This window comes from Sinocyclocheilus grahami, unplaced genomic scaffold (assembly GCF_001515645.1).
Source record: "Sinocyclocheilus grahami isolate Dianchi unplaced genomic scaffold, SAMN03320097.WGS_v1.1 scaffold258.1, whole genome shotgun sequence".
Classification (NCBI taxonomy): Eukaryota; Metazoa; Chordata; class Actinopteri; order Cypriniformes; family Cyprinidae; genus Sinocyclocheilus; species Sinocyclocheilus grahami.
Window position 1 is genome coordinate 1,236,038 of NW_015505437.1, and position 11,561 is coordinate 1,247,598.

General features: G+C 36.1%; 1 long non-coding RNA gene across 1 annotated transcript in view; it reads right to left on the reverse strand.

The window, feature by feature from the left end:
• The window catches only part of LOC107598929 (uncharacterized), a 24,177-nt gene that overhangs the window by 11,252 nt on the left and 1,364 nt on the right, over positions 1-11,561 (reverse strand). Inside the window, exon 2 of the long non-coding RNA XR_001610612.1 lies at positions 2,789-2,915. This is a non-coding gene — a long non-coding RNA (uncharacterized lncRNA). The remainder of the gene's footprint in view (positions 1-2,788; positions 2,916-11,561) is intronic.

Sequence of the window (11,561 nt, forward strand, 5' to 3'; positions counted from 1 at the left end):
TAAACGCAATATCCCTCTGGTACTCGGCCTGCGGCCTCGTGCCTCTGGCCTAATCACAGCCATGCTGATATAGAGCCGGTATCGCTCTCGTACTCGAGTGATGTTGCTCATATATATATATATATATACACACACACACACACACACACACACACACATACAGTAGATATATGTTTATTATATATTTAATTTATTAACCACATTTTTTTTATTATTGTAATTTAATTAGAAGTAAATTTAGTATTTAATAAATTAGTATAATAGTATTTATTATTATTATTATTATTAATAAATTAGAAGTTAAATTAGTTCAATAAGAATATTACCTGTCTAGACACCCAAACCTATACTCTAAAAGTGGATAATGACTGTATATATAACACCAGGAATATTACATAAATGTAATCCCAACATTCCTGATCAATGTATAACAACATGCAATTTAGATAAAGCAACTTGAGGGAACTTACTGCTTATGGGATTGTTCCCAATCCAACTCAGGATTCTCAAATGTCCTAAACTACGCAAACTTAATTTTCTTGAAACATGTCCAACTATTAAACAGGAATCCATTTTTGCAATGCACTAGAACAAAATGGCATGTGATGGAGAGGCCAAAAGAAATACTGTAAATTTATAAAATGTCAAATTTTTCATCATCTTCAACTTCTGACCACAGCTTTACTGAGACATCATCACTGAAGTCCCTAAAGATTGGTTAAGCCATCGATTGACTAGGCAGTAAAGCAGCAAGCCCTTTTCTTTTACTTGTTCTCTAAACACATAAGAACAAACACGTAGTTGAAGTCTGACAACATGGTGAGGTTGATAGTCGCTCACTCCATCGGTTTGTCCGTTTGTTTTGGCGAAGCCTTTCGAAACTGAACACTGTCAATTCCAATTCAATCAACAGCAGCACTTCGTCAAGCTCCATTAAATCATCACACACTTAGTGCTGTGCTTACAACACACACCAGATGCTGCCTGCGCCTTTGAGCAGAGAGCGATTCGTCACGCAGAGGACAGAGATGGATGAGACTCAAAGACAGAGAAACAGAGAAAGACTGAGTGAAAGAGTAAAGTCTGCCGAGGAAAGCACAGACTCAGGGGTGTGTGACATGTATCATCTACCATAATGACTGAAAGATAACACAAATGACCACCAAGAGAAGTGAAGGTTGTTGGAAACCGAAATCTAACAACGTCGTAATTATTGTTTGAAAAATGTGTGAGCTGATGTTATCAAGTATGTCAGTTGTTTTGCAAAAAAACAAACGAAAATGCACCTTAATGCACACTTCATTGCCTATTTTAATGCCCCGAAATCAACATATAAAGGGCCAATTTTATATTTATATCAAATGATAGTTAAACAATCACACGTGTGCCGTTACTCCTAAATATCAGCACAAATGCAAAAGTCATATTGATTTTATAAAAACAGTTCAATAAACAATAAGTTAACATTTTGAGTTTTTAAAAATTTCAATATTGTCCGTTTTAGCTTTTTTCTGTCATAATAATTTCTAAACGAATTCACAGCAGAACAGTTTTACACCTGCAAGTAACACATAGCAGTGCTTCATTACTGAATGAATCTGCGTTTTAAACAAATCAGTGTAATGAATGATTCAATGACTGAAATTCAGCCGTTTGAACCAATCGTTTAAATGCCACCTACTGGCAGTTTAAGTTTATTATTATTTAAATCTCGTAGCATTATTTATGCAATTGTAAATGCAGGGTTTTATGTCCCCACTGGATGCAACGAATTGTAATGGGCGTTAATGTTTTTGTCTCGTGGCTCCGGCTGGACAGGGCATCACAGTATGGTGAGGAGCGTAACATTTCCGTCACACGCTTGAGGTATTCGGCCAATCACAACACACTGGATAGCTGGCCAATCACAGCACACCTCACTTTTCAGACCGATGAGCTTTGTAAAAATCGATGCGTTTCAGAAAGGCGGGGCATAGAGGAGAAACAATAATGTACAGTATGTGGAAAATAATGTGTTTTTTGAACCTTAAACCGCATAAACCCATTTCACATTTCATTCTTGTCATATTTTATTACCATTTTCTAAACTATAGCAAATAAACGGTGATTTAATGTGAGAAACATCTGAATACATTTTGGTTTGACTGTATGTATAGGTATGTTTTAAAAAAATGTAGGTAGAGGCACATTTTTCCAATGAGAATGTGTTGAAAAAGACATTACCACATGGTAATAAATCACATGTTGACTTTTCAGCAACATGACTCTTCTACTGTATGTATTACTGTATGTACTGTTACCATGACATAAAACGACTCCTGTGGTCATATCAATTCAGGTCACAACACACACACTCCATCAGTTTAGCATCAGGATAATAATGTCCACGATGACCTTCTGTCTCCTAGTTATAAACTGACGGCATTTTTCAGAAGCATTCTCACAATTCATAACATCATTTCTTTGGCGCGGTGAGCCACGGGCTTTAGAAAGTGCTGTTTTCAAAAGGTGTGAGCACATTCTGAAACATGACAAACTTAATTTGAGCTCTAATTAAGAACATATTCACACCGTTTCCATTATTCAGAAACCTCATAATTAAAACACACGTCATTCCAGCAGACCTTGACTGCAGCTTTTCCATTTATGAGACCGTGTTTTGGTGTGTCTGTGTGTGGGTGTGTGAATATAAAAACGAGGCTGGAGAGAGGATAAATCATCAAACTATGTGTGTGCTGCTGACAGAGAGCAGTAAATTCTGATATGAGTGTTTTAAGAGTAAAATTACCCGATGGCCCCTCATCCTCTGGAAGTGGCCGATGGTGTCGCTAATGGTGTAAACCCTCACGTGGCCCATATGCAGCCGACCCGATGGGTACGGGAACATGGAGAGGACGTAGAACTTCTTCCGGGAGCTCTAAAAACAAAACAAAAAACAAGAGTCATTCTGTGCCTTTTTCGTTTTGAAGAATTTCTGTACGATTTTCTATGACATTCCAAACCTGTATAACTTTCTTTCTTTTATAGATGCTTTGAAAACGGTTTCGGGTCCCATTGACTTCTATAGCATGGGCAAAAATACTATGGACGTCAAAGGGACCTCAAACTTTTTGGTTTCCAACATTCTTCAAAACATCTTCTTTTGTGCTCAACAGAAAAAAATTAAGTCTTGAGGTCCTTGCACACTGAGTCCGAAACTTAGCGTTTTTTCCATATTCGTCATCCTTTCCTATCAAAATGCTTGCTACGAATGCGAAAACGCAGAAAATCGAACCTGGTCCGAATTTGTTTATGACGGACGAAAGTTTCGGAGGCAGTGTGTAAACGTGATTGACACAACGAGAGGTCGTATTTATTTTTCAACGTGCAAAAATTTCGGACGAAAAATTCGGACTCAGTGTGCAGAGACCTTTAGTCTTAGTCTTTTATTTATATAGCACCATATGTTCATTGTCCAAGGTGCTTTACAATTCAAAGATAAAACTAAATACCAGCAAAAAGAAAACAATATAACCCTAAAACACAGTTAAGAAAAAAAAAGGCCACATATATAGACATTGTTTAAAGGGGTCATATGATGCGATTTCAAGTTTTCCTTTCTCTTTGGAGTGTTACAAGCTCTTGGTGCATAAAGAAGATCTGTAAAGTTGCAAAGACTAAAGTCTCAAATCCAAAGAGATATTCTTTATAAAAGTTAAGAGTCAGTAACGCCTACCTAAAATGGCTCGTTCTAACACGCCCCCCACATACCTATGTCACTATGTGGGAAGATTTGCATAACACCGCCCAAATGTTCACGCAAAGAAAGAAGGCATAACTTTGATTCTCGCTGTAGTATTGTTGTTGCCGCTGCCGCCACCATGTCGTGAAGGCGCTGTGTGCTTCGTTGTGAAAGCGAAACTACTTTGTTTGGTCTTCCAAGAGGATGATATCTGCTTCGTCATGCCTAGAGCTGATCCGTGCTGGTCGCTGAGGGAATACATCAACTTTGCGCTGTGGATCGCCAGATCGGCTTTCACCGTGGACGAAGCGGAGTCCAGCCGGGGTCGTCACATGTGGTTGCTGCAAGCCTCCTTCGTTGAATCCGCCGCCTCTGCTCACTCTAGGCCACTGTGTGTGACACTGTGTTTTGTTGTGAAAGCAAAACTACTTTGTTTGGTCTTCCAAAAGAGGACGATATCCGCTTCGTCATGCCTGGAGCTGATCTGTGCTGGTCGCTGAGGAAAAACATCAACTTCGCGCTGTGGATCACCGGATCGGCTTTCACCGTGGATGATAAGTCATTATAATCAGTAATTATGTTCCCACTGGATGCAACAAATACCTCGTTTGTAATAGGTTTTAATGTTCTTGTCTCGTCGCGCGGCCGGGACACGGCATCAACAGTATGGTAAGCGGCGTAACATTTCCATCACACGCTTGAGGCATTCAGCCAATCACAACGCACTGGATAGCTGGCCAATCACAGCACACCTCGCTTTTCAGACCGATGAGCTTTGTAAAAATCGACGCGTTTAAGAAAGACGCCATCACCGCTATGTTTCAGTCTAGATCTTGGCACCTTTAGTTGAATTTGGTTTGCTGACCTAAGTGTTCTGGAGGGCTGCTGAACTGGAATAAGCTCTGAAAGGTATGTAGTCTTATGAATAGACTGATAAACATTTTAATTTGATTACATTTTAAAAGGTTAATTGCATTTTTAAAAATGTTATGCCTTTATTTGTTAACCAGCGTTTTTGATAAGTTTGTATTAAATCATAAATCCTGAAAAGTTCATTAAAACAGTCAACAGTCCTTTCTGAGAAAATAAAAACATTTTATAGAGTCCTATTATTGTAAAAAAAAAAAAAAATAATAAACCTATTAAATTGTTTTTGAATGTAAAAACATTATGAATTCAATTGATTAGACATGGTTTTTGATTATTACATTTCAATTAAACCATTTAAAAAAAGAAAAAAGAAAAACACAGAACAAGAATTTTTTTTTTTTAATTAAATAAATTGTTGCTAAATTAATTAAACCATTTCAGTTCACTAACATTTATTTTAACCATTAAAACAGAATACAGAAAAATTTAAATTTGGGGAAAAAATAAAATAATAAAAATATAAAAATAATAATAAAAATAATTTTTTCAATTTTCATATATGGTGTACATTATAATTATCTTTGATTTAACATGGTAACATGCAATGGTACTTTTTGGTATGCTGGTTGCTGTAATAATATTCAGCCCAGACTGTCCTGGTCAGATTCAAGCAATCACGTCTAGTGTAGTGGAAACTCAATATCGCCAGGTAGTTCTCACAGCAGATCCCTAATATGAGGCCTTCACATGACTCGTTTAAGCGCAGGCTGCTGACCTGCGAGACCCGCTAAGGCTCATACATTCAGTCACGCTCTCCGCGGCAGTTTTAATGATTCATGACGGCTTTGAAGAAGCGCGCCGCACTGGGCAAGCATTAATCAGTGCAGGTCAAAAAGGCCTGAATTATTCAGCAACTGAAAGAGACAGACACATTTTGGGAGAGAATACATCTCCACCGCATCTCCCCCAGAAGCTTTTCCCTTAATCCAGTGAATCAGTCTTCAGGTGAGTGGAACTAACTCTGATCAATTTGGTACATAAACATTTGAGGTCAGTTTTCAGAGAGTCGACCCCACTCAAATCTATTGAGTGCAAGAGAAGCATATTTATTTTTTATGAAAAGCCCAGTGACTGTACTAGAAACCCTTGGTGTGATGAGAACATGTGAAAACTAACAGTGTGAGAAAACAAGGAAAACAAGGCAGATGGAGCAGGACTGCAGCACATGTCTGGGGAATGAAAGCAAAAGGTGTTAAATGTTCTTTCTTCATCAGATTTGGAGAAATGTAGTATTACATCACTGTCTCAGCAATGGATGCTCTGCAGTGAATGGGTGCCGTCAGAATGAGAGTCCAAACAGCTGATAAAAAGTGAGTGAGTGAAGTGACATGTGGCCAAGTATACTCAGAATTAGTGCTCTGCATTTATCCCATCCAAAGTGCACACACACAGCAGTGAACACACACACACACACACACACCGTGAACACACACCCGGAGCAGTGGGCAGTCATTTTTTGCTGCGGCGCCCGGGGAGCAGTTGGGGGTTCGGTGCCTTGCTCAAGAGCACCTCAGTCGTGGTATTGAAGGTGGGAGAGAGCGCTGTACATTCACTCCCCCCACCTACAATCCCTGCCGGTACAAGACTCGAACCCACAACCTTTGGGTTACGAGTCCGACTCTCTAACCATTAGGCCACGACTTCCCAAAACATCACAATAATCCACAAGTAAACCACACCACTTCAGTCCATCAGTTAACATCTTGAGAAGCCAAAAGCTGCAAGTTTGTGAGAAACAAATATCAATAAATCATTCAGATATTTTTAACTTCAAACTTCTGGCAAAATATATGAGTCCATAATCCATAATGTTGCTTTCGCCGGTGAAAACGTGGTCTGGATTGTTTACAAGCCACAGTCCGAAACAGCTCTAAACAAATATGTTGGGTGCATTTTGATGTTTGAGGACAAAAGGGGATGGACTTTTACACTGGAGGAAGCATTATTATAGATTATGGATTCATATTTTAGCCAGAAGCAAGGGTTTAAAGTAAAACATGTTTGAATGATGGATTTGTTTATTTCAAACACAGCTTTTCACTTCACAAGACGTTAACTGATGGACTGGAGTGGTGTCTTATAAATGTATCTTAAATAGTACATTTAACTATGATTTTGTTTGTTTTAATTTTTGAATAATGATTAAAATGCTTAAAATTAGTGTAAGGAACATACTTTTTATTTTTACATTTTTAATAAATTGAAACTCTTTTTTGGAAGTTGTATAAACGTTTTTTAAAAGCATATGAAATTAACATTTATAGAAGAATAGATTTCTAATAAATTGGCGAGTATTTTAAACTTTTCCTATATCATGGACATCCTTTATTATTTATTCATGAATGACATATGAGTTATATCTATTTTGCAATAAACATTACGTTACATGGGGGGCAAAAATGAAGAAAAATCTTGCAAAATTTAAGATAAGGGGGCAAAAAGTTTTTTAATTTATAAGCAATTTACATTATGCAACTCTTGAGTAAATACATGTTTGCCACCTTCAAGCAGCATTAAACTATCTGTTAACTGTAGCTTCTGTTCCATCTTTACAGTATAAAGATTACTTTTTTTGATGTTGATCAAATTTTATTGGTAACAGTCTGATTGATTGAAGTCATTGGTTAAAATTAAGGGGGTCATATGATGCGATTTTAAGTTTTCCTTTCTCTTTGGAGTGTTACAAGCTCTTGGTGCATAAAGAAGATCTGTACAGTTGCAAAGACTAAAGTCTCAAATCCAAAGAGATATTCTTTATAAAAGTTAAGAGTCAGCCACGCCTAACTAAAACGGCTCGTTCTAACACGCCCCCACATGTCTACGTCACTATGTGGAAATATTAGCATAATGCCGCCCAAATGTTCACGCAAAGAAAGAAGGCGTGGTTTCAGGAACAGCAGTCGTGTTGATGCAGCATGTCAGGGAGACGCTGTGTTTCAGTGCGAAAGCAAAAGCACTTTATTTGGCCTTCCGGAAGTAGATGCAATTGCCTACAAGACAAAAACGACCACTAAAGGTAAGAAAATCAGTTCCAAATATTGGGTAAATATTGCCCCTTAATGAAAAAAAAAAGTGTATTTCCGACCCTTCTTACAATCAATGACAACAGTCAACAGATTCATATTGTTTTGCCATTTCTGATTCAATCACGTCATTCACAGTATTTCATAGCATGAGCAGTTCATTCCCTCGCAAAAGGAATTTAAACACAATCTTGTACTTTTGTCTTTTATTTTCAAATACTCAAATCAAAATTTATAATGTCACTGATATTTAATTAAATTGTAATTTGATTCATCTCTGGGCCGGTTGGTTGGATGGAGGAAATCTGAGCTTTTAGACTTTGAATGAATTAATAAATGCAGCTCTTAAGACTAATGCTAAAGAAGCCAGACGTCTCTTTTCTCACACATACAAAGTTTTCTCCGTGAGGTGGAAGGGATTCTTCGAATGAAAATCTCAAGGGAGAGCCACTTCAAAGTAAAAAACATGGCATACTGTCACTGAAAATCCCCTCCTCTCGCCTTTCTTAATGCATTTTCACTTGCTCTTGTCCATATAAAGACAGCTCACACTGATAACTCCTAGAAATGTATCGTAAAAGCGCTCCGTATGTCACCTACATTGGTGGAAGAAAATGATTTTTGCTGCTTGTTCAATTTATTTTACTTAACTAAAGCAACACAATTGCTAAGTATTTTATCACAACTTCATTGTGCTCAGTCCACTTCTCATATGTACAATTTACTTTAAAAAAAAATTTGTGTTAGGACTTAATGAATCAATTAACTGAAACTACATGAGTGGAATTTTAGTTCCCAGCATGATTTGCATAGGACTCAATTGGGAGATTAAATGTTGAAATGAAGGGTTATTATTGTATGCACTAGTAAGTAAAAGGGAAAGAACTGTTAGTGTTTTAAGTTTGACATTTAAAAGTGTTACCATCGTTGAAGAGTAGAGATGGTGGTTAGGGATGGTTGTATCATGACTATGATGTTTTTTGCTTCATTCATTCACTTAAGTCCTGCTGGGAGGTAGGGCTGTCCAAAAAAAATTTGAATTTCGAAAATTCGTCGAATTTCAAATAAAATCCACATTCGAATGCAAAAACGTTGCATTCGAATTTTAGCTGTGCATCAGGCAGCCTTATCAGTGGTGCACGAGATGAGACAACGATGTAAGTGTCATTGCATTTTAATGCTTTTGTTAGTCTATCCAGCTGAAGCCACTAGATGCGGCGCTGCTACGTTGTTCATTCAAAATATTGAGGAAAAAGAGAGCATCAGTGTGGAGATCTCGTTTACGTCAAAACCGAAACCAAGCCATTCACACAGAACGCATATTTGTCACATTTTCTAGAGGGACATCTATCACCGTTGCAGTCGCATCTCGCACTTAGAAAGCCATGTAAAATTAATGTAAGTTCAACTTTTTAAAAACATGTCTCAAGACGTTATGGCGGTTTTTCCCCATCCCACTGCATCTCATGTTTTTAAATGAAGAAAGTACTCTTTATGATTGGTTTTTGGTCCTTTGTATTAAACTATACATACATGCATGATGCTGTTTTGTTTCTAATTGCTTAAGAAACTTTAATTATATAAGGTTTATAATCATTATTTTAAACACTATGCACTTTTTTTCAAAGATAGTCGTGTTATTTTATTATGCTTTGAAGAAACGGGCATAATATTTTTTTCCATGCGCCCCCTTGTGGCCTCAGGAGAGAAGCCAAAAGCTTTAGAATTTAGTTTTTCAGCCATTTTGACAGCCCTACTGGGAGGTTCGAATTTATTAGGAGTTAGGAAGTTGTAATTACACCATCAGATGCATTCAAATCACTTATGTCAGAGCATTTTTTTTTACTCTACTTATCCTAAATGATGAATAAAGAATGTACATCACGTGTATTTTTGCATTTTATGCTTTTATTCAATAACGAAGGTTCTACTGAATTTTGTACATGCAATATAAACGACATTTATTCAATTCAGCTAATTTACCATCAATACAGTTGCGTTGCGTTCTCGTGTCCAACGTGTTTTCTCAGTGACATGAGCCCAACTCAGAATCTTAAAGAACTTCAAGCTTAAAGAAAACCAGTTTCCTAACTTACATACGAATTTATGGTGGCATTAATGTGCTATCAACTTGTAAATATGAGCTTTCTGACATGACTTAAGCACATCATTAGTCACTTTGTTCATTTACTTAGCTAAGCAGAATTTTAAAAAGCTAAGTAAGAAACGTTAATGTAAATTAAATTCGGAGTAAATTTAACTCGTTGTTTTTTCCAAGTATATCTGACTATCTGATCTGTAATTTTTATACATTTTCTTTGCCTTTTTTTATTATATTCATATTCTACACATCTTAAAACTGGATGAAGCCAGGTTTAACATTCTTGTTTTATTTTGATATATTCATGGTTATGTTCAAATGGGATTTTGGATCTCTTTTTATTACTCCATAACTAAGAAAATGATGTCAACAAAAAGTTTACAATGACTTTAAGAATAAAATTTCATGTGAATTTAGAAAGATCACAGTACAGTCAAAGAGAGTACAATGCCTGATGATGAATACCAATACATATAATTTCATATCCATCATTTTCCTTCAATTAATCTGATAGGGGTGTATTGTGTATTTGAGAAACAAATAGACTCGGATATATTTGTGCCGTAACTAGGCAACATGAGAGGATAGTGTAAGGTGGAAATAAACCTGTCCCCTTGGAAACAAATGAAAAACCTCTAAAGTGGTCACATTAAAGAAAAATCATTTATCAGTACAAAGACAATGCATGTGGGAGGTTTTGCAAAATGTTTAAAAAAATTAAGAAAAAGAAGAGTTACTTTCTTTTTTATTTTCTTATGAAAAAGTATTTCATTAGTTCGTTATAATTCATTCAAGGTCATTCTAATAAATTAGTATAATTTGGGTCCTTCCTATAAATGTATGTAAAAATGGCTTTAACAATCCAGTATAAATTGAGTAATTTTATATATTTGTTTTTTTAAATAATAAAGTATCTTATATTATTCCTTATGTTTTATATCATTAATACATTATTTTGTTTGTTTTTACTTTATTCTCTTTTTATATTTTAAACTACATGTGAAAAGAGTAAACATTTTAATGAATAAACCTCGCCATATTTTTCCAGTTGATTATTCAGAGTACATTAAGACAACTGTTTGCATTACAAGTTTACTTAAATGTTATGTTTAAATAAATAAATATGCACTAATTAGCAAAGATTTCCTAAACGGAAATCTGAACATATTTGGAACATATGTGACCCTGCAGCACAAAAGCAGTGTTAAGTCGCTGGGGTATATTTGTAGCAATAGCCAACAATACATTGTATGGGTCAAAATTATAGATTTTTCTTTTATGCCAAAAATCATTAGGATATTAAGTAAAGATCATGTTCCATGAAGATATTTAGTAAATGTCCTACTGTAAATATATCAAAACTTAATTTTTGATTGGTAATATGCATTGCTAAGAACTTCATTTAGACAACTTTAAAGGCGATTTTTTTCAATATTTAGATTTTTTTTTTGCACCCTCAGATTCCAGATTTTCAAATAGTTGTATCTCGGCCAAATATTGTCCTATCCTAACAAACCATACATCAATGGAGAGCTTATTAATTTAAAAAAAATGGACCCTTATGACTGGTTTTGTGGTCCAGGGTCACATATAATCTAGCATATTTGGATTTCTTTTCACAATGACCCAGTTATCAAACAGCTGCTAATCTGACGCACATGAGGCTATTGAGAAACATGCTGTATGGCTCCTTCAGAGGACAGAAGTGTTTCTGTCAGCCGCCCACCAGCTCTCTCTCACACACACACACACACACACACACACACACACACGCACTCTCTCTCTC